The sequence below is a fragment of the Trachemys scripta genome, chromosome 7, assembly GCF_013100865.1.
Source record: "Trachemys scripta elegans isolate TJP31775 chromosome 7, CAS_Tse_1.0, whole genome shotgun sequence".
Taxonomy (NCBI): domain Eukaryota; kingdom Metazoa; phylum Chordata; order Testudines; family Emydidae; genus Trachemys; species Trachemys scripta.
This window is the reverse complement of record NC_048304.1, coordinates 104379681-104404031: the sequence shown is the minus strand read 5'-3', so window position 1 is coordinate 104404031 and position 24351 is coordinate 104379681. Positions and strand designations below refer to the sequence as shown.

Sequence of the window (24351 nt, the reverse complement as noted above, 5' to 3'; positions counted from 1 at the left end):
CACAAAGATCGGTGGAATGGTACATAATGATGAGGACCGGGCTGTCACACAGGGCTGGATTCACTGTGGCCCATTAAACGCCCCATCTCCCAACCCCCGTGGTTTAACACAGCCAAAGCCAAAGACATACACCTAGAAACGAGCAGTGCAGGACATACATATAGAATGGGGGACTGTACCCTGGAAAGCAGTGACTCTGAAAAGGATCTAGGGGTCATAGTGGACAATCTACTCAAGGTGAGTTTCAAGGGCAATGCTGTGGCAGCCAATGCAATCCTCAGCTGTATGAACAGGAGAACAATGAATAGAAGTGATTTTACCTTTCTCTACATTAGCGGTATCGATACTGGAATATGGCATCAACTGTAAAAAAATGTTGAAAAATTGCAGAGGGTGCAAGAAAAAGCCATAAAATGATTCAAGGGCTGGAGAAAATGTTTTACAGAGAGAGAGATTTAAAGCGCTCAGTCTACTTAGTTTATCAAAAAGAAGTTTGAGAGGTGACTTGTGAGACAGATATGGCCATTTCCTGCAATATTTTGGGAGATCTTACAAAACATTTTGATAAACGGACTGTGTGTAATTCCATGAAGGAGGGTAACCACAAGCCCTCCAGTAACTAAGAACATTGGAAGGTGATTAGGCAAATTCACTCAGTAACTCTGTAACTCCTCCAGAAAGGCACCCTCTCTTGGGGACTTTTGCATACACAGGTTCAAACTGGATTCTCTAGAGACCAGACAACAAAGTAAGGATATTTCAGTAAATAGACTGAATTTAAACAGACTCAGGGCCTTCTTTCTGATCTATCAAATGGACAAGACCTTCTGTCAAAGCATAAGGCCCCAGTCCTTACAGAAGGGTTGGATGGACTGACACTGACCGTTGTGGAGTTGGAAAGGGGAGATCTCTGATAAGCTTATTTGCACTTTTGTTTTTAATGTTTTCTCTGTAATGCTTTTACATTAAGAATATATGTGCTCGCTCAGAAAGGCCTGCAAGGTAACTTAAAACCAGTGGCAATTGACATAGCCTCTCAGGAGAAAGCAAAGCCATCTTGGTAGTGTGGCTTGCTGGGGATCACAATGTAGGCAGGGGATTGTGCAGCCTGGAAAAATCCTGGTCAGGCGGGAGAAACATGTGTCTCCACCCAGAAGAGACCACGGATGGGGAGCCAAAAGCCTAGAGCGGGTGCTCTTTCTGACCACAAAGGGGGAATACAGATGCAGATGCCCTGAACGGTGACATCTTTATTACAGTGAACAAGTACCTTCATGGGGCACAGATATGGGTACTGAAGGACTCTTTAATCTAGCACAGGAAGAAAGAAAATGTCAGAGAGGAGCCAGCCAAGACACTAGCTGGCAGGAGCAGAAAACAGCCAAAGAAGGGGCCACTGCACTGGAGGAAGGAGGCATCTTGATTACAGTGAACAAGTAACTTCATGGGGCCCAGCCAGGGCTATACCCACCCCCAGCACCTCCCTGGTGTCAGCACTGTGCAGGAACACACACACAAACACACAGCCCCCCGCACAACACTGGGGGTACTAGGACCCAAGTGATGCCGCTTCTCCTCCCATCTTGGGGGGAAAGTGCAGGGAAGAGCCAGACAGATAGTCAACTAGTAGGAGCAGAAGTTGCCAAAGCAGGAACCTCTGGATATCCAGAGAGCTCTCTACAGTTTTAAGTGGATTTTCTCTGCCCTGTGCCGCTTGACCGTTTGCTCCAAACCCTTTCCTTCCTCCTCCCTCACAGTCTTCTCTTCCTTCACAGGATTCATTTAAGCTGTCATGGGATAAGAGGGAAGGTCCTCCCATGGATTAGTAACTGGTTAAAATATAAGAAACAAAGGGTAGGAATAAATGGTCAGTTTTCAGAATGGAGAGAGGTAAATAGTGGTGTCCCCCAGGGATCTGTACTGGGCCCAGTCCTACTCAACATATTCATAAATGAGCTGGAAAAAGTGGTAAACAGGTGGCAAAATTTGCAGATGATACAAAACTACTCAAGATAGTTAAGTCCCAAGCAGACTGCAAAGAGCTACAAAAGGATCTCTCAAAACTGGGTGACTGGGCAACAAAATGGCAGATGAAATTCAATGTTGATAAATGCAAAGTAATGCACCTTGGAAAACATAATCCCAACTATACATATAAAATGATGCGCTCTAAAATAGCTATTATCACTCAAGAAAGAGATCTTGGAGTCTTTGTGGATAGTTCTCTAAAAACATCCACTCAATATGCAGCGGCAGTCAAAGAATGTTGAGAATCATTTCAGCCCAAAGTGCTGGAAATCTTGTGGGTTTTGTTGCCCTCATGAGATTTCTACCTGTGCGTGTGGAATTCTTATAGGTGCATAAACTCCCACAAGATTTTCAGAAAATATGCCCCAGACATTTTTATTTAACACAGGACCAAAACCATAGAGGTGGTCCAAATCTGTGAATCTAATCCCCCCATAGAACATATAGTGTCCAGATTGAAAGTTCTGGTTTTAGTGCAGTGGAGCAGCGAACCGGGGCCACTGGGAACCGTGATCGGCTGAACCTGCGGACGCGGCAGGTAAACAAACCGGCCCGACCCGCCAGGGGCTTTCCCTGCACAAGCGGCGGAACAAGTTTGGGAACCACTGTTTTAGTGCATCTTTAAATTAAAATGTAGACATTGCTAAATCAAAAAAAGCTGAAAATGCAGAACACACCTATTTACCTCCTGAAACATGGCAGTGTACAAAAACAGTCACCTGACATGACCACTCAAGGGGAGGGAGATGTCATGATTTCAACCTTCTTGCTGAGCATGATAAAATTATCTTCTTCATTTTGAGGGCTCAAAAGTTCTTATAAACAGGGTAACATTCTCTCCAGTGCAGGGGGCCCAGGCAAGGCACTCCACAACACACAAAGTCTGAATGAGCAGTTTAAAGGTTGCTTATGATTTTGAACAGATCCCCTTGCTGCTGGACTTTCATCCTATCTCAACTTTCTACAAAGATATGAGCAAAAGAGCAAGAAAATCCATCTACCCTGAGAAAAGCAACTAAGTTAGTATGGCTAAATATATGTGGCTTTGCCAGTTGTTCCTCTGTTCGCATGCAAAAGGACATTCGCAACAAGAATTTATTGAGCCAGCTGACATAAAACAATGCATCTATCTACATACCTCTATACTGTATGAATGGTTTTTAAGGGCAAGGTTAACAACACTGTAATACTTACTTTTCCCTGTATGCATTCTCCCTCCTCTCCTTCCCCCGCCCCGCCCCAGAACAGGATTCACATTTGAAAATAAGCAGACAAGTGAATTATTCATAAAAGGGAGAACATTTCGTAGACTAAAATATTTAGACCCCTAGCTCTGAGTTTGATCACACAGGCTACCTGGGCATCTTGGGAATTGAAATGTACCTAAATTAAGTGGTATAAAGAATACATATAAAATAGTGAACATTAATCAGAAAAGAAACCTCTAGCAATAATATCAACGTCAGTGTTTTACCTTTTATATAGAATTAGTTCAAATACAACTAAATGCACATGCAATTAATCAACATTCTTATGTTGTCCTACTTAACAACATCTAAACAGCTCATGTGAAATCCCTACATAAAATAGGCTCCGTGAAGAAATGTGCCATATGTCAATATTCAATTAAACAGTGTTAATAAAACCATTAAAAAAGAACTAATAGGGGCATGGATATGAAGTGCTCCTGCCATACATTAGTTGGTCTTTAAACATTTTATAAAGTAATGCAATAAAAAACTATTAAAATATTTATGTAATGTTTGCATTAGTTCTGTTTAATGTAGTCAGTAGAAACCCTACCAGTGGTTTAAAATGCAAAACTACTTAATATTGCATGGTTGTTCATTGGTTATGTTAAAAAAAAACATTCCCAGTTTTAGAATGTCTAAGCTGTCTAATGCCTTCTACTATTTTGATGGGGAGATAAGAGTTACTTCCCCTCTTTAACTGAGAGCATGACCAGCCACATTCATTTGTTTCTGAGGAATTGTGCTTTCAACAACTTACCTACTAGGTAACATTACAGTTAGCGTACCATAGTGGGGACTGTGGCTGAAGCAATATTAACCTTGAACTAGATTCTGCCACCCTTCCTCATATAGTAGTCCAAAATGAATCACAACCTCACCCAAAATCATTACTTATGGAGCTACACTGTAACCTTAAAATCTGCCCTGAATACGGCTGGCGCATAGCTGCACAACCCCAGGTGCTGAACAAAGAATGAATTGAGAGTGACTCAGAGAATCATGAAGCCTCCCCTGCTCCCCCACTTGCTTTGTGGAACAGCTTTCTCCGCCATGTGAACCTGGCCAGCTGCTATCGGTTGTGAATAAGGGGGTGGAGCCAGGGCACACAATGAAGAATAACAGGTGAGTAGCTCCTGATGTCCTCACCATCACGGGAGCCACACTTGGAGCAGGGACTATCAGGGGAGCTTTATTCCCTGAACAACTGAGTCAGGCTGTGGCAATCAAGTTCATTGTGACTGCCCTTCTCTCCCTTCCAGGAACTAGCTAAGGGAAAGAGTTTCAGGGCCCAGATCATGATCTCTCCCACCCAGGCCCCCAAGGGGGAGGTGAAACTCTGCCTGCAACGTTAGTGGCTCCCCAGCCCTTTCACTCAGGGACCATTAAGGCTTCTGGGCTCTCTCTCCTTGCATATCCAAACACAGCAAAGATAGCTTGCCCATTCCAGTAGAAACAGCTTATACATAGTGGGGGCCAGATTCTGATACTGTAGTGCATTACTCCCTAGGAAACCGCACTGATGCCAGCAGGGCTATTTGGGAAGAAAGGTGCTATTCAGCACGAGTAAGGCTATTGGAATCCAGCCCCTCATGGAGAGCTTACAGAAGAGAGAGGGATTATTAGTTTGTTCCAAAAAATTGTGCTGGTGCAGCAGTTCTTTTGATTTGTGTGGGCTCCTCCTCTCCCCAGTGCATACCAGAGAAGCCTCTTATCACTTGCTAAGTAAACCAATGTAATCAAGTCCAATTCTGTGCTATCTGCATGGGAATTGAAAAAAGCTAACATGAAATCTTTCCCATGTACATGAACAAAACATGGCTCAGGTCACTATATGAACTGCACTCTAGGGATTTAAAAGGCCTATAAGTAAGATGGAAAGACATTCACATTAATGCACTAAACAATTCAATCCCTTCTCTGCCCTTTCCTACTAAGTGAATTCATTACCTATCAAAAGTTATTGCTGTTCCTTTTTTATTCCATTTACTTCCACTACCAGTCACTGAGACACATTTCAAACTCATTGCTCCAGGGTGTACCTACTTTATTTGGGGTGCATGCCAATTGTGAGGGTAGGGAAGGATCTCTGACTTCCTCAAGGCAGTGACCCATTTTTAGATCATTTCAGTGAGAGGCGGGAGGAGATAAAAATGTCACATCCCCTCATTCTGGGCTTTAAAAAAAAAATAGCATAACTCCTTTGGTTCATAGCAGCTGCATTAACTGCAGCAAGGAGACAGGCATCTTCTGAGACTGTGACAATAATCCATTGTCAATTGCAGTACATTGCAATGCAGGCTAACTCCTCCCCCGCCGAAAACAAAGTAGATATTCCCCTGCCTCCAACCAGACTGAAGTGCCATAGTCCTGACGTTGCCAAGAGAATGTTTATGTATTTTTCTTCTAAGAATTGTCAGGTTGAAAGACCAACATCTCTGTCTCTGACAATACCACTCCAACAAACTTTCCTAATACAAAGCCATTTTCATGTTCACACATTTGTGACCCTCTTAGAAGAATTCACTTGCAATTTTGATGAAAATGGTTCCAAATATGTACACAACCACGTCTCTTCTGAAAATAACACCAATTATTCTTAAATAGATCAGAAAGTGGCTCCTAGCTGAAACCTTTTCAATAATAACTATGAAAAGCCCATTTCAAATAAGCCTTATTATTACATTAAATCAATATACCTGTGAGTTTAAAGGAAATCAAGTGCATTTCTTATTTAAGCATTACTTTCTTTTGTGATACTTTAGAAAATCGCTAAAATTGGACACTAGGGCAAGATACTAGCTTTTCCTCCCTTTTCCTTTCACTAAATGCAGCAACTGATTCTCAAAAGTTGATTCACCATCTTCTTTCTAAATAAACAAAAACAGCAATACAGTATATTTATTGGAGTATTAGTGGCCAATAAAACAGTGTCAGTACTACAAACAATACCACTAAAGGCAACATTATCCAGTAGACAGAATACTGGACTGGGAATCAGGAGGCCTGGGTTATACTCTCATCTAAACCAATAACCTTCCCCCTTCATGTCTCATATTCTCCATCTGTAAAACAGGGAAACTGCTACCTACCTTGGTTTATAAAGTATTTTGAGACACACAGATGAAATAAGAGCTTATTATTATTCATCAAATTAGCACAGATTAGCAATGATCTACTTATACTTTTAACAAATTAAACATTTTTCTGTTTTTTTTTTAAATAGTATTTTTCATTTTTACTAACAATTCAAGTCATTGATCAAGTCAGGGCAAATTTTAACCATTGACTCCCTAATCATCCTTCCAAAACAAAATATTATCCAGTACATGCTATATTAAAAAGCTATAGCTGATTAACATTTCATTACAGTTTATAAGCCACCTTTTGAATGACCAGAAACTATGTAATAGACACATCACACTTTAGGGGTTGCAACATTGCACCTTAGTTTGGCAGGTGAATGAGTCTTTGGAAATAGTAGATGCCTACATTTAACGTTCATTTTCATAAGAAACCCGCATCATCCCATTCCTCCACAATTTCTCACACACATGCAAAACTCTGTTTCAGAGGTGTTTTCTATCATAATTATTGCCAGGGTTTATGTTGACCCTACTCCAAATCCCTACTAATGATGCCATTTGGTGTGGCTTTTTTAATATTTTATCTGGTTTTATCTGATCTGTATTAGGATAATTTGAGATATATTCTGTTTTAATTCCTTGTGTAGCACCCTGAGTATGTTGGCATTTCATAAATAAATGAAGTTATTAATGATTATTCTTAGTCCAATTGAAACAAGAGAAAGCGCCAATAAGGTCTATCAAACCAGCCATCCAATCATCACCCCTACTGCTACAAAATGCAGTTAGATCCATTTGAAAATGTAGATCAAATTTCAACACACACACACATCCACGCACACACGCACGCTGGAGCACCAGCTCCATAATGGAAAACTTTGCTTATTAACAGGTCCTCATAATACCCTGTGTCCAGCAGAACATAGTGGGTTTTAAACACTGTTATTCCAACTTTTGATGTGGTTACTAAATTATAGCGTTAAACTAATCTTTTCGGCCAATAATTTCAAAAGTGTTTCTTCAAAACCAACCACCAACTAGGGATCATGTCTAATACAGGAAATGTTGTTTCATCAAACTTGACATTTACTGCAAAGAAACAAAATGTATACATAGAATTTATGAGTCACCATGATATATTTATTAAGCATTAGATTGTGCTTTTATAACTGGTCTTCAAAGATTTTTCATCTCTTAGCCAAAGTGTCATCTTTTCTAATGACTCATAATGAAGACACATTCCATTTAGCTTAATTTTACTGGCTCATCAGTCTTTTATTCTCCAGTGGATAAGTTGTTCTTTTTACCACGTTCACCCCCACATAAGAGTGGCCATTAACTATCCTTTTTCATTATGTAAAAATCAGCTAATCAGAACTGTCCAAGAAATAAATGATGTTATGATTAAAGAGAGAGAAACATCTGCTTAGAATTATCCAGACTGCTGTTTCAGAACTGATAAGGCATTTATTGCCACAGTATTAAATTACAACAAGCATAAACTGTGTTTTTGGGGGAAATGTAGGACCTGCTTTACCTAAAGGGGAGAGGAGAAAAACGTAGTCCTGGAGTGTGCTCTATACTGAGTTAATGGAGAACCATGCCCACTGTCAACTGAAAACTGTGTAGTGTGCCAACTGAAAACTGTGAAAACTGAAATCTGCCAACTGAAAACTGAAAACTGTGTTGACAAAACTAATAGTGAAGGAAAGTAGAATGAAATCCCAAGCCTTATGTGAAGAACTGTGGTAGTGTGATGAAAACTACACCTTTGAAGCCATGGAAGAAGCAGCACTCCTCGTAAGCCTATGATAAAAAATAAACACATGCACTTTCAAAAATCACAACATTCAAAGGGTCATAATTCTCTTTCAGCCACAGCCATAAACTTTCCATTTATTTTATAACAAATGGAAGCACTGTAACAGTTATATAGAATAATATGGACCATATCCTGCTCACATGAATGCACACCATTCCCACTGAAAATGTGTGTGTATTTATTATTAAAATTTAGCTCTACAAAACCTCTGTAAAATTCAGTGCAAGTATAACTTGTCTAGACATGAGACTCTTATTTTGTCAGGAGAGTCTGACACATACTGTTTCAATGTCACATGTTTTAGAAACTTGTTTTATTGACATTTGAATATCATTTTAAAAACAACAATGAAAATATAGAAAAATATTATCTGCCACAGACATCAGGTAAAATGCCACATCAAAGCTGCACTGTATGCTACCCATTCCTAACTTGGTTTTCTTAGACACAAAATAGATTATCATGTAGGAATAGGGCATTGTGCCCCTTATCTATAACATTTAGACAGTGTAAATATGTGGGTCAGGGCAAGGAATAGGCAATCCCTGCACTGATCCAGTGAGGTCTGAGAAAAAATAAATTGCTAGGAACTAGGGTGACCAGACAGAATATGTGAAAAATCGGGATGGGGTTGGGGGGACAATAGGAGCTTATATAAGAAAAAGACCCAAAAATCAGGACTGTCCCTATAAAATCAGGGCATCTGGTCACCCTACTAGGAACAATCCCATTCAAAGACAGAATGACTTTTACAGCCCTCGTGATTATGGAGACAAGCTTGAAAACATGAACCCTAAGGCTCAAAACCGAGAAGGCACTAAAAAGAACTCAATGTTTGTTATTTTTTTAAAAAATCTCATGATTTTTAAAGCAATCTTGTGATGTTGGGGTTCTGACTCAATTTTTGAACAATTTGAGGTTGGCAATATAGTCATGTGTTCTTATTACTGTAGCTCTTGTCCTTCCTTACCCTATCCTCTCCCTTGTGTGGTGTCACCTCCACCTGGCTCCTCAAATCCAAAATGTATTGGAGGCTTGGAAGCAAGGGAGCATGACTTCTTATTGGAAATGAACAGATCTAGAATACTTATGGATGTTGTAGCCAGAGCCATCCCTAGGATACGACAAATCAGGGCGACGGCCCTGGGCACCGCACTTTGGGGGGGCCTTCGCTTCGTGAGGAGTCAGGAGGCGAGGTGAGATGGGAGGTGGGGGGGGCAGAGGAGGAGCCCCCCTACCAACCTACCCCTCCCCCCAGCGCCTCCTGTACGCTGGCGGCCCCGCCGATCAGCGCTTCCCCCTCCCTCCCACTGCCAATCAGCTGTTTTGTCATGTCTGGAGGTGCTGCGGGGGAGGGGAGAGGGGCGGGACAGCGGTGGGGCCGGGAGAAGCATCCCCCAGCAGATAGAAACTCGGCACCTATGTCCTGGGCCCCGCACCTCCCTAGGGACGGCCCTGGTTGTAGCCATAACATTATGATAAAATAAATGGATTGAACCACATAATAAAATATGCAGCTTTAGGGAGACTATAAAGTTCACTACCTATTACAGAAATCTTTGATGTGCTACTCCTAAAATACATGAGTTGTGCTTTATTTTGTTTTTTAGGGAGTACATATCCTGTAGCACATGTACTGTACTCCATCGATATTTAAAATGACGTACAATCTAGAACTTGACTCTGGCTAAATTAACATACATATGACAAAGAATGAATGGTAGTTGGGGAAGAAAGGTATGTGGAAGAGCAAGTACATCCAGTCAGTCTTAAGCAACATAACCCAAGAAACCAGCAAGAGCAAATCACTTGCTGACAGTGGTGGGTCTATTGAAATCAGACATTGACAAAAAGACCAACAACTAATGCTACTAGAAGATTGTATCTTGTAGTTTCCAGTTAGGTGCTGCATTAGCTACAGTGAAAGCTTAGTGTAGTTTAACTGCAGGCTGAAAAGTCCTGTTGCCCTCCTGGGCCCAAGAGTGAACCTGCATTTAGTTTCCAGAGAAACTAACTGGAGTCCCACACATGGTATAGCAGTAGCTTGGGTTCCAGAAGAAGGATCAGGGAGTGAATTGAATTGTTCTTTTTGATTCCTTCATTCTCTAGATGTTACATGAAAAAAATGAGAAAATTCCTTTGATGGATTGCTCTTCAGTGCATTCTATATTCACTAACACCTTTAAAATACTGTATTTTCTGGCGTATAAGACTACTTTTTAACCCAGGAAAATCTTCTCAAAAGTCGGGGGTCGTCTTATACGCCGGGTGTCGTCTTATAGGGCGGGCGCTGAAACTTCCGAGCCGGACTGGAGAATCTGCGGTCGCCGCATATGGTGGGGGGAGCTCAAAAACAGCCGCGGCCGCATCCCCGCCCGATGACGAGGTGAGGGGGCGCCTCACTGGGAAGGTGTAAGTGAAGGGCGGAGCAAGCAGCAGGCGTCCGGGACGCCTGGGGTATGGAAAAAAGAGATAGAGCGGCGCTGTGCCCAGAAAAACACGCCTCTTTCACCCGTCTGGCCCGCCCTTGTATCCTATTACCGTACCTCCTTCTCTGCCTCTCAGATCTCGCTCCTGAGGACTGCAGTGAAGTGGCGCAGGCGCTCATGTGCGAGATCTGAGAGGCAGAGAAGGAGGTAATAGGATACAAGGGCGGGCCAGACGGGTGAAAGAGGCGTGTTTGCGCTACCGCTCTGATAGTCTTGGAGACAGGGAGGGCTGGGCAGGCAGGGAGAGCTGACCAATCCAAGCAGGCTTTGTATACAACAACCAGCCAATCTCCGGTAAGGTACATCGCTTGCCGTGATTGGCTGGTTGTTGTATACTGGGTACCACATACAGTACAGCACCAGTATCTGTACCTGTTCATACAGTATAGCACCAGTACATACAGTACAGTATACAAATGTCCAACAGTCAAAACCCCATCATGGCTCCACCAGCAAGAAGAAAGAAATATGAAGCCAGTTTCAAACTTAAAGTTGTAAACTTTGCCATGGAACATAATAACTGCGCTGCTGCAAGACAATATGGAGTAACAGAAAAGATGGTTCGGAACTGGAAAGCAAATGAAAAAGCATTAAAGAGTATGCCAAGGGGTAAGTGTGCATTAAGAAGAGGCACTCCACATTGGCCAGAACTCGAAAAACATGTAGCAGACATGGTGAATGAGCATCGCCAAAACGGTTATGTAGTGACACGAAATAAAATACATTTGTTTGCACTTCAGTGGGCCAAATCTAACCCAGATCACAGCAACAGATTTAAGGCCACTGTATCCTGGTGTACTAGATTCATGGGAAGGCATAATATGGTACTGAGGCAAAAGATGAAAATTGCCCCAAAATTACCTGCAGATCTTGATAGCAAAGTAAACAGTTTCCATCGATACGTAATACAACAGCGCACTAAACATGGCTATGCGTTAAGTAGTATTGGAAATACGGATGAAACTCCAATGAATTTTGATATGGTTGGAAATAAAACTGTCCATCAAAAAGGTGAAAAAACAATTTTAATTAAAACAACAGGACATGAGAAGTCCAGTTTTACAGTGGTACTAGGATGCACAGCTGATGGCGCCAAACTGAGACCAATGATTATTTTTAAAAGAAAAACAATGCCGAAATTCAAGTTCCCTGTTGGTTGTTTTGTACATGTGAATGAAAAAGGCTGGATGGATGAAGAAGGGGTAAAGCTATGGCTTGATAATGTATGGAGCAGGCGACCAGGTGGACTTATTCAAAAATGTAGTCTACTGGTGTGGGATATGTTCAGGGCTCATTTAACTCCCAGCACCAAGCAAATGCTTGCAAGACTAAACACAGATGCGGCAGTTATTCCTGCAGGATTGACATCGTTGGTACAGCCACTGGATGTGTGCCTAAACAAGCCATTTAAAGATCGCATTCAAGAACAGTGGAATGAATGGATGGTTAGCGGCGAAAAGTCATTCACAAAAGGAGGAAACATGCGTGCTCCACAGTTGGATGTTTTGTGCAAGTTTGTCATAAAAGCCTGGAATGATATTGATGCAGAAACAGTAATCAAGTCTTTCAAGAAGTGTGGCATATCAAATTCATTAGATGGTATGGAGGACGACTACTTGTGGCAAGATGAAGAGGAAGCCGAAGCTGAGACCACACCATCTGATACGGAATTCGATCCATACGATGACTGCCTTACAAATGTATCACAAGATGTCATTGATGTACTTATGATATCAGATGACGAACAGGAGGATTTTGAAGGCTTTTAAAGGGAAACTGTCACGCCAGCAAAACCTGTAAAAATACCGTAGCTTGCAGTTATGATGGGCGTTGCTAACTCGCCAGGGACTTGCCCGGCACTTGCTCTCTCTCTCTTGTTTGTTATCTTCCTCCTATCATCATCAGTTCCAGTTTGGTTGACAGCTTAGAAAACAAACAGCATGGCAGCTCCCATGGGTTTATAGTCTTATCCTTCCTTCAGCTTTAGAGTGAATTAGGTAAAGTTTAATCCACTTGCACTGTTTTATGTTTACATGTTTGATGACAAACAGCCTTATGTTTACAAGTGACAGTTTTCCTGCTAAGTACCTGCATGTCATAAGCATTTGAATTAAAATTACCATATTGAAATCAAATCTGATGTTTTTTTAATTTTTTTTTTTTTTGGTGTGCGTTGGAAGAGGGGTAGTCTTATACGGCGAGTATATCCCAAACTCTATATTTTAACTGGAAAAGTTGGGGGTCGTCTTATACGCCCAGTCGTCTTATACGCCGGCAAATACGGTACATATACAAAATTCAACCATGAATAATAAAAGATAATTAAGTAGCTGGCATTTTTCCCTATAAAACTCTTTTTATCAAGGCAACAAGATTCATTTTTTTCTGCAGAACTTTTGGAAGAGGCTAACAATTCTGAGAAATCGAATACAAGCCCAGAGAGTGTCACTAGGAGCAAAGAGAAGATAAATTCTAGAGGCCAGTGAACTTACTGTCATCTCTCAGTCTCAGGAATTTAAATAAGAACTGAGCATGAAAATGAAAATACCTAGCAGAAAATTCATTAAAGGAATGTTTTCAAAATCAGGGCTGAACGTTTAAAATTTTCTTTGTCTTTTCAGAGCAAGAATGTAGTACCTGCCAACTCTTCTGCGAAGGGAAGCAGATGCTTCTTCATTTCAGCATATCATCTTAATGCATCAGACATTGCAAGACAAAGTCACCACCTAACTTTCAGTGCCACTAAAACATCGAACACCTAAGGAAAAACAGCATGCTTTTTACAAAGTATTTCCACTTTAATCCAAATGGCTGCAAACTCTGAGATCTACCTGGTTGGGAGATGGGAACATTGTGGGGGAATAATCAAGAAGTCATTGGAGAGCTTTTCAAACAATGTGTGGGGTTAGTTGGAAACATTAATGTGTCAACTGCCAAAATAAAAAATGCTTTGGTGGCATCTGAGAGGCCTTCATTTAAGTTCGGATGCTCATATACCACATGTGCTGGAACATAATATTTAGTTGGGTGTTTATAAGGTTTATGGAAAGATATTTTTCTCCCTCTCCTCTTTGCTAATTATTTATTTTAAAGCCATGGATTATTATATTTTGTCTGTGTTTTTATTAATATCACCATCACTACTATTTCTTGACAAGCCACAGGAGAGGGAGTAGACATTCCTCTTTCATTATTACAGCTGATTCTCTTCTCTAACCTCCCTACTAAGTGATGTTAGAATAAAGTTATCTGAAAACATGACATTAAAGACAGGAAGTAAGAATTTAAAGCTAACATTCCTTTATCTTGTTAAATACACTAGCAAGTATATTCTCCTAACACTTTTTATAAAACTCATTAGCAGATATAACTCTTTGCCTTACTCTGATGCTAGTGGCAGAGAAACTTTGCACAAGACAATACCTTGTATTCTCTTGATTCAAAGCTATTATCATGTTGCAGCATCTAAAACTAATGTTCTTAGAGAATCATACATGTCTTCATTCCCCAGCTGGCTCCACAATCTTTTGGCCTAGGGGTAGTGTAAGCATGTTCTTCCATAAATTCATTATGTGACACAGTCCAGCTGTTTCCCAGGACATTGGAGGACATGGGATAAAGAGGGCATGGACATGTTCATGACATTGTGACTTGCAATCATCAGGGTGGTCACAATAGCAGCTCTGGAACAGCAGTTTGGTCCTTTTCTCCTTACCATTCTAAGTGTTATATTAATGTAAATATTTGTAATTAATCTTTTCCCCAGCCTTCCTTTTTGTGGGTTTAAAAAAAAAGGGGGAGGGAGGAGATACAGAACAAACCATCATAGCTCTCTCTTCTGATTTCATTGGGTACTTCCATTTTGACATAGCCCAAAACTGGTACAACAATGGAACTACACAGCAAAGTAGCAGCCAAATCCACATGTACATAACTAACATTGCTATTACCAATTTACAATATTACTTACAGGACTGTGGAATAATCTGGCCATGCAAGTGGAGGAAATTTTAAATTGTGCATATATAAATTCCATGTTACTTGGAACCTTATTCTTCCATTGTTTGCACAAACTGTCCTGGAGACAAGTCCTAGGTGAAGACTGGCCGCCTGTAAAGTTTCATCTTGTAAAATCCAGCCGCTGTTATGTTGTGTGGGGTGAAATGTCTTAACACTAGGAGAACATAAGAACGGCCGTACCGGGTCAGACCAAAGGTCCATCTAGCCCAGTATCCTGTCTACCGACAGTGGCCAATGCCAGGTGCCCCAGAGGGAGTGAACCTAACAGGTAATGATCAAGTGATCTCTCTCCTGCCATTCATCTCCATCCTCTGACAAACAGAGGCTAGGGACACCATTCCTTACCTATCCTGGCTAATAGCCATTAATGGACTTAACCACCATGAATTTATCCAGTTCTCTTTTAAATGCTGTTATAGTCCTAGCCTTCACAACCTCCTCAGGTAAGGAGTTCCACAAGTTGACTGTGTACTGCGTGAAGAAGAACTTCCTTTTATTTGTTTTAAACCTGCTGCCTATTAATTTCATTTGGTGACCCCTAGTTCTTGTATTATGGGAATAAGTAAATAACTTTTCCTTATCCACTTTCTCCACATCACTCATGATTTTATATACCTCTATTATATCCCCCCCAGTCTCCTCTTTTCCAAGCTGAAGAGTCCTAGCCTCTTTAATCTCTCCTCATATGGGATCCGTTCCAAACTCCTAATCATTTTAATTGCCCTTTTCTGAACCTTTTCTAGTGCCATATATCTTTTTTGAGATGAGGCGACCACATCTGTACGCAGTATTCGAGATGTGAGTGTACCATTGATTTATATAAGGGCAATAATATATTCTCAGTCTTATTCTCTATCCCCTTTTTAATTATTCCTAACATCCTGTTTGCTTTTTTGACCGCCTCTGCACCCTGCGTTGACATCTTCAGAGAACTATCCACGATGACTCCAAGATCTTTTTCCTGACTCGTAGCTAAATTAGTCCCCATCATATTGTATGCATAGTTGGAGAAGTAGTATATATATTTTCTTGCCCATATAACAAAAATTGATCAATAGATTTTGCTCAAACCTTCCAAAAATATAATCTTTGGTCTGTGATCAAGCATGAACAATTTCATCAAAAAGATTTTTTTTTCCAGAAAGTTGAGAGACTGAATACAGAGCATTATATGGGAAGTCCCACTGTATCCTTAACAATAGCTTTTGCCTACAATTGGTAAATTGCTTGCCAGTTCTAATGCTAGATAATTTTACAGGATAATTACCAAGTTTATCAAAGTTACTAAAGAGACTAGTGAAATTTGTAATCATCACTAGCCATCTGATCAGAAAAGATACCTGTCTTCCCCCGCCTCCCCCAAAACACAGAATATTCCTTTTTATTTAAAAGAAAAAATCTTGCGAAAAGATCAAAGCACACACATTTGAACACTAACGAATAATTGCTGACTTTAGGAAACAATAACATGGTTTACTTTTAGCAAAGATACGACAGTTTACAATACTTAGCAATATTCAATTCCATGCATAAAACATGCAATCCTTATACAACCAAACAACTGCTGCAAGTGACCTTATTGGGGGCATGGATCGGCATTCATGTTGCACTCCAAATCAGTACCCAACCTGGGTCAGGGAAGCTAATGATCCAACAACCAGAGCAAATTTGGTGATGAATCCTGGTCACGTCCTACTTGAGGCATGTTGCACATATGCAAAGAAGAAGTATTGACCTTATTTCATTTTTTCAAAATTAATAAAACAATGGTATGAACACTACCCCTTCCCACTAACTGTGTATATCTCCACTAACTCCCAATATCTCAGTGTGGTGCACACATTTAGACTGGTACCAATGTGGAAGTGAATTACATTTTTGACTTTCAGAACCAATTTTTATTGCCACTAAAGTGTAACTACAATTGTCAGCTTGCTCTGAAACACCGCAGTATGGCTCCTGGCTCCAGTACTTGCAGATAAAATAGTCAGGGAGTTACAGTCTCCTTGACCAAATTACAGCAGTGAATTACAACAGTAAGTATATTCTGGGAGGCCCTATTTCTCCATTTAATAATTTTGTTTGTTTTGACTCGTTTTCTTTATCCACATTTCAAGCCAATGATTATACACAAATATGTCAATTGATTAACAAATATTGTCAGTTCTTTTCTTTGGCATTGGAAGTCCTTTATTTCTTTTTAAATCATGCCAGCTAGAGCGTCATCAACAGGCCAGTCACGATTCCTATTCAGAAAGAACAGGTTGGGAGGAACAGAGGGATTTTTTTTCTCTACAGAAGCATGCACAAAGTATTTTTATGACTAAGAAAAGATTCTATGGATGGTTTAGGCCAAAATTTCAAATGTGACTCCCTAAAGTTAAGGGCTTAGGGCCTGATCCAACTCCTAGTTAAATCAATAGGAGGAGTCTTTCCACTTACTTGAGTGGGAGTTGGATCAGATGCCAAAATCCATAATAGGTCCTTAAATAAAATGTTCTGATTTTCAGAGCTGGTGAGCACCAGCATCTTTCATTGTCTTAAGTGGGAGCTGCATATGCTCATCCCCTCTGAAGATCAGATCACTTTTATTTATGGGCCTAAATATGGATTTAGATGCCTAGCTTTAGTCATCCAAGTATGCAAATCTGGCCTGTGGGTATTTCATTTCTGTTTTAGTCATCTCCTTCCTTCCCAAATGTGCCATTTTATAGATGAGAAAATATAGGCACAGTAAAGGTCAGTGATTTGCCAAGATCTCGCAGGAAGTCTATGGCCTAGCCACAGGCTAGGCATACATTGTACAATAAATCTCAGGGAGGGAATGTGCCTCTGAGCTGTGCATGGAGAGGATCCACCAAGCATACACCGCTTCCCTCCTGTGTAAGAGGTAGCCTCTACAACTCCACTTAATCCAGGCTTCTTGGAGACCTCTCTGGTGGTTTGGATGTCCACCCTTGGGAAGAAGACAAATTGGGGCAGGAGTAGGCAGGTCAAAATGATAATAAATTATAATAAGAATGGGGACACACACATCATCCTCTTTCCAGCCACCAGGAACTGACAGGGAAAAAGTTAACACATACCAGGGCTGAATTGTCTTTTCCATGAGAACCTTCTGCTTTGGGATTCACATTGTGGTATTCACAGCCAGAGGAATCCCTGGTATTGTGGCTCCACTGTAGCATTACTGCCAGGGACACAGAGCCACAGCATAGTCAGAGATGGCCCTAGACTTCTGGATATCTAGACTTGCAAAGGATCTGCAGGGTTAGCTGGTTGGTCTCTTCTGTAGTGGGGCAGATTATGCCCCAGCAAGAGAAAGGCCTGGAGAAATTTGCAAGGGGAACAGGAGAGGATCATATTTTTCTGTTCTTTATTAAAATACATTATAAATTGGACTTAACACAAACTTGAAGGGAAATGGGCAGTGAAATCCATGTGTTCTATATCTCCATTTAGATATGCCATATTATCCTTCTCAGGTCAGGGGGAATTATTATTCCCATAATAAGTACAAAGCTATCCTTCTTTTCCACTCGTCCCTCAGATGCTTTCTAATTTATTATGAAATTACCACTCTATTTTAACCTTCCATCTTTGTCTGATTGACCCTTTTTACATCCATGTGATTCAAAGTTAAAAAGGGCTAACATCTGTTCAAAACTGTGTTTCTTAATTATGGCCCAAGCTAGCAAAGCACTTCAACTGGATTACTCACATGCTTCAAATTAAGCATGTGCTTAAATGCTTTGCTAAATAGATGTGTATTTTTGCATAGGTATACAGTACATTTCTGCTATCTATATACAATTGCACCTAGAAAATAGTTATAGATTTGCCACATGCCACTCCACTGACAAACTCAGATTTAATGTTAATTTTTTTCTAGTTTCATTTACTATATTAAATCTGCTCTCCCTTTAAACCACATGCATAACTCCCATTAGCTTTAATGGAATTTGCAAGCACATAAATTATTGTAGATTGCACAATAAAACTGCATCGGTATTATTTCATGTAACGCAGTATAATACAGTGAGGGCTACTTCAAATGAAATTTTATTTTGTAGCTGGTAGATGATTTGCTGATTTTGAAAGTCTCTTCAGATGACAAGAGTTTCTAAAACATTTTGAGGTATTGAAGAACTCCAAGGCACCCAGAAGTGCAATCATATTTTGGAACTAAATCATAAATGTGCCTGCAACATGCATTCCCAAGATAGTCCTCTAAGACAGACAAATGGAATTTATTGCAAATAATTCTGCTTTTACCAAATATGACTTCTGTCTGGTCACTAAAATAAAAGTTCTCAAACACTGAGCAAACATTTATGTAGGGAGATTTAAAGTATGCTTGATAGTTGAAGAACATAAAGAAAACCTGAAATCTATGTATGAGTCTGAGTATGTATTTATGTAATCCTTTCCAGTGCCAACTATAAATGCTGCATAAAAACAAAACATGAACACATCTTCTGATCCTAAAAATCAACAAACTATTTAATTCACATTAAATATTCCCACAGATAACAGATGGTTTAACATACCATTCCCCAATTGGGTCAGCTAATGCATCTGTAATCATTTCTTGAAATACAACTCTAGCTTTGGAAAATCTCTAGTTTTCAAGGGGAACAGGAGAATGTGAAGACTACTCAGAGCAGCTGTTTCTGCTAAGTCTGGAAAACTGTACCCAGTTTTTGCATAACCCAATGCAGAATTTATGTCAGTTAGGTTTTTGCCCCTTCCACCCCCCCCCCCCTTTCCCCAAGGGATAACATATTTTACATGAAACAATCACCAGTAAAGTTACAGATCATGCATGTCAGGACTTTGTCATCATTTTATTTAATGACAAATTGTAAAGGTATTTGTACTTAGCATTCCACTTTATCTCAAGCACACTGACAATTGTTTTTTCCAACACTCATCTTTTGTAAGAGGCATTTTGTGTTTTATATGTTAAACTCCATTCTCCAAAAGGTTAATTTTGGTACTTTCTACTTTGTGTTTCTTTAGTGCCTCTCAGCTGAGGATTTCAAAAGGCTTTATACAAATCAATCAATTAAGCCTCAATGCCTGTGTGAAGCAAGTGGCATTTCTCCATATTGCAAATGGAAAACAGAGGTTAAGTGATTTAATCACCATCAGAACAGTGGCACAGCTGGAAATAGAATCCACCCAACTCCCAGTCCCCAGCAGCTATAATCACTAGGGGCCATATCATGCCCTCCATATTCACAAGTAGAGGTTACAGGGATACAGCCTAGAGGAGAGTGGAAAGGAACAGTGCTGCTGCACTGAATTGTTCCCCACCTCCTATTGTGAGCCCACAGAAACCCTTTTACTGGAGTAGGGCTGTGCTGCTAGAAAGGGGATGGAAGGAGTCAAGGGCATCATGTCCCACAAACCCATATACCTCAGGGATGACTAGGTTTCAGCCCTGCAGGTTGAAATTCCCTTTTTGGGGGATCCCAGGGCAGTGAAGGATTTCTTAGCAGCATAGATTGTGCAGGAGCTGTGCTGTCAGGGAACTGGAATGCATGTGGTGGGGGGAGGAGGGAAGACAGACCAAGTTTTCCCTTTGTGGATCCTCAGGGGAGACTTATGAGATGAAATCCCAACCAGCTCTTCCTCACAAAATAATTCTAATGGAAATAACCTGCCTAGGGAATGATCTGGCCCTAGTTAAGCATCCTGCCTATTCTATTCTTTTCTTCTGAAGGCTTCTTTTCATGAATCTGAGAACCCAGCCACAATGACCTCCCAAAATTCTTGGAAATGAAGGTAAGCATGGTGCTGCTTCTAAACAATAAAAAGAAGAACAGGAGTACTTGTGGCACCTTAGAGACTAACAAATTTATTAGAGCATAAGAAAGCTCTAATAACACAAGTACTCCTGTTCTTCTTTTTGCGGATACAGACTAACACGGCTGTTACTCTGAAACCCTTCTAAACAATACAAATTTCAAGAGTGTGTGTTACATTCTCTCCAACCATTCTCATATGCCATCATTCTATAGCTACATATTGCAACACAGGGCCTGCCTCTACATACGCCACTGACACCACTGGAATGGAGCCACTGATTTCTGTGGGAAAAGCATCAAGTCCTTAGATTGTGAATTCTGTGAAGCATAGATTATTTCTTCTTATATATCTGCATAGTGCTACGCACGGCAACGGTAATTATGAATACCATACAGATATTCATCCAATATACACTGCGAAGCAACGTACACGAAAATGGTGTTCACCAATATGTAGCTTAACCAAGTTATTGATGTTGCTGTGCTAATTTTGCTGTTGGATTCTTAACTTTTTCATTTCCTGAATTTGAGTAAAAAAATCTTAAAATTAAATGGAAAAAAAAATCCTTAAGACCACATTTTGTCTTAAAAAGTAAGTCAGCAGCACCAAGACTGAAAGAAGGGAGAAGTGACTTTTGCAAGATCTATGGCCAGCTATTTATGTGGTCTGGTGTCTGTCAACAGCTTAGTATTTTACAAATTCCAGAAGTGAGGATAATAAGTAATATTTATTTATTGTATTGCAAAAGTGCCTGGATAATCAGTGGAGGTTAGGAACTCATTGTGCTGGTGCTGTACAAACGTACTAAAAAACACATTCCAGTCCTGAAAAAGGAATACTGATTCAGAACATCCTTAAGATAAATATAGAATCAATTATTGCCCAATTGGCTAATGATTTGGGAAAATGGAGTTTGTTAACCCTCAGTTTGTGGGGTAAAATTAATATACTGAAAATGAATGTCCTTCCCAGAATTTTGTATGCCTGGGGGGGTCTCCCTATTTCTATTCCTCAAAGTTATTTTAAGAAATTCAATAATATTTTCAGAATGTTCCTTTAGGGTGCAGGTAAGAAACAGACTGCCTCTCAACAAAGTACAGCTCCCCCATCTCTGGGCGGATATTGTTTTCCCAACTTGGACAATTATCATATCTCCCTTTTGTTAAGCCAGACATCTTTATGGGTGTTAGATATGACCCCAGAGACCCCACCTTGGGTTCAGACACTGAGAACTGGTATAACCCTCTCCCCGTTTCAGGGATTGTAGGATCAAATTATTATAGATTTGATGGTTCCAGAGGTCCCACAATAATGGCTGTGAGGAAAAGCCTGGTCAAACTTGACAAGGCAATTTTGTTTCCACCCAGTCTTCCCTGTAGAGGTGGTCCTATGGAGCAATCCTATCCTTAAAAATTGGTGGCAAAACTGGTGGTAGGATTTGATGGACAGAGGCATTATGACTGTGTCACAGTTAATTGACAATTGTAAATTTAAACCATTTGTAGATCATCAGCAACAATTTGGCTTGCTCTGCTCCGGAGCATGGAAATATCTCCAGTTAAAGCTTTTACTTATGAATGTATTTGGATCAGATGCATTGGGAGCTCCAGAACTACTTATTTTGGAGGAAACTTCTTGATTTACTCAGCCAGTGGTATCCTTCTACAATTTTCTGGCCCAAAAATCTCTGCCAAAGATTGATCATTTGAGAGTTGTTTAGAATAGAGATTTGGATGGACAACTATCTCCGACCCAAGGGAATACAATTGTATCTAATGTTAAAAAAATAACTTTAGACCTGAGGCTATGGCTTATTAATCAAAAAATACTTGTTCCAACATACTGATCCCCGCATAGGCTAATGGTAATGGACTCATAAATGCTGACCGCTGCTGATGCTACATTAGCTCATATGTTTTTGGAATGCCCCGTATCAAGAATTTTTGGTAAGAGGTGGGGAGGTGGACCAATTTGATATTGGATGCTAAACTGAAGCCCTCCCACTTAAGTTTCATTTTGGGATACGTCCTTGATACTTGGAGATTATCTGACAAGGCAATGTGGTTCCAATGTGCAGCTTTGGTCACTACAAAATTTATCCTGCAAAAATGGAAAAGTCAATCCTCACCAAATACTGATGCCTGGCTCAGTGATATGGCTGACCTCGCAGCTAACAAATGACTGGCATTCCACACAAAAAAGGAGTGCCCCAAAATGCAAAGCAATTAGGGATGACTTTTTAGAAGTCTAGGATTAACATAGATCCTGAAGATAGGTATGTCACTTCTCCTCCCTTCCCTTTACCCTAACCCTGTTTATTTACATTGTGTATTATGATGAATCTGGTATATTTGTTGTATTTAGAAAAATTAATAAAAAAAATACATTAAAAAATCACATTTTGGTCCTGAAAAACTTACTGGATAGGTAAGTAAAGATAATTTGTAAAGAAAGGATTTTTTTTAAAAGTAAACCCCTGTATTCCAAAATTGATGCATGATATCATCATTTCTGTTAGTCAAGCAGATGCTTGAGTTCTCACATTAGCTGATTTGCAGTCCTTTCATGTGCTTTTTATCTCTTAAAGTCAACACAACTTGCAGTCCTGAAGACATCTAAATCTAATTGTTGACTACAGGTAAAAAAGGATTTAATATGTTTACTAATGTCAATATTAGTGATTTAACATTCTTTTAAATCTTTGATAGAGAATATGAATAGCTTCCTCAATTGTGGCATATTCTACATTCAGGAAACTAGGTATCCCCTTTCTCAAAGATTAAAAAAAATATAAAACTAATACCATACTTTCTAAGCAAATTTAGTCTTCTTTTAGCTGCAATGAACAATTGGAACTGAATAATCTCAGAGTGCTGCAATCTGCATCTTGTTTCAGACAGAGGAAATGAACTACTAAGAAGCACTGAAAATCAAAGACCATTGTGATTTGGGTATAACACTGATTGGGAGAGTGCAGTGGACACTGTGCCACAGAGGGATGATGTTCAGGTCGTCCAACTGAATGGTAATAAAAAGCATTATTCCTGGTTTTACCATGCAATAGTAGAGAGGTGTCCTCACTGAGGTCCACGCTGGTTACTTGTCATCAGCTTGAGCACAGCACGTTTCTGTGGACATTTGCTTTCATCTCCCACTCTACACCCCTCCCCCCGCAAAGTTTATACAGTACAACCATTGTATGTCTGTGCTTGCAGCTTCTCTGTTAGATGAAAAGAAGCGTTTATTGCTAGAGTTCACCAGCTAGAAAAGCCTTTTCGCTATTCTATAGTTTTAGGAACATGTGATCACAGAATGCGTCTGACCCTGGATCTGCAATGTAACACACACTGTATAGTATTTTGTATGAGACACATAGAACATTTTCTGTTCACTTGGATGGTTCCACCTCTGTCTGCTTCCCAGAATGTGGTTGGTACTGTTGGCATGAGAACTTAGGCCTAAAGAGGAAGGATGACCTTTTGGTTAAAGCAAAGGACTAAAACATGGGTGATCTGTGTTCAATTACTGGCCCTGACACAGACTTCCTCAGTGACCCTGGGCAAGCCACTTAATTTCTGTGTACCTCTGTTCCTCACCCGTTGTCTGTCTTGTCTAATTGGAATGTAAATTCTTCATGACCGGGACCCTTTGTTTCTATGTGTATGTATAGTGCCTAGTACCAGGGGGCCTTGACTTCAGTCTCATAATAATGGACCGAACTAGCGGTACCAAAGAGAAACACACAGTTCTGTCCTGCCTATTTATGGGCATATCATACAGTACCAGCAAGTGCAACTGAAATTTGCACAAAACACAGTTCATGTGGCCGGTAAGTTCAGATT

General features: G+C 40.2%; 1 protein-coding gene across 1 annotated transcript in view; it reads right to left on the bottom strand.

Annotated features, from left to right (window-relative positions):
- ADAM12 (ADAM metallopeptidase domain 12) overlaps positions 1–24351 on the bottom strand; it is a 308866-nt gene that overhangs the window by 212139 nt on the left and 72376 nt on the right. The window lies entirely within an intron of this gene.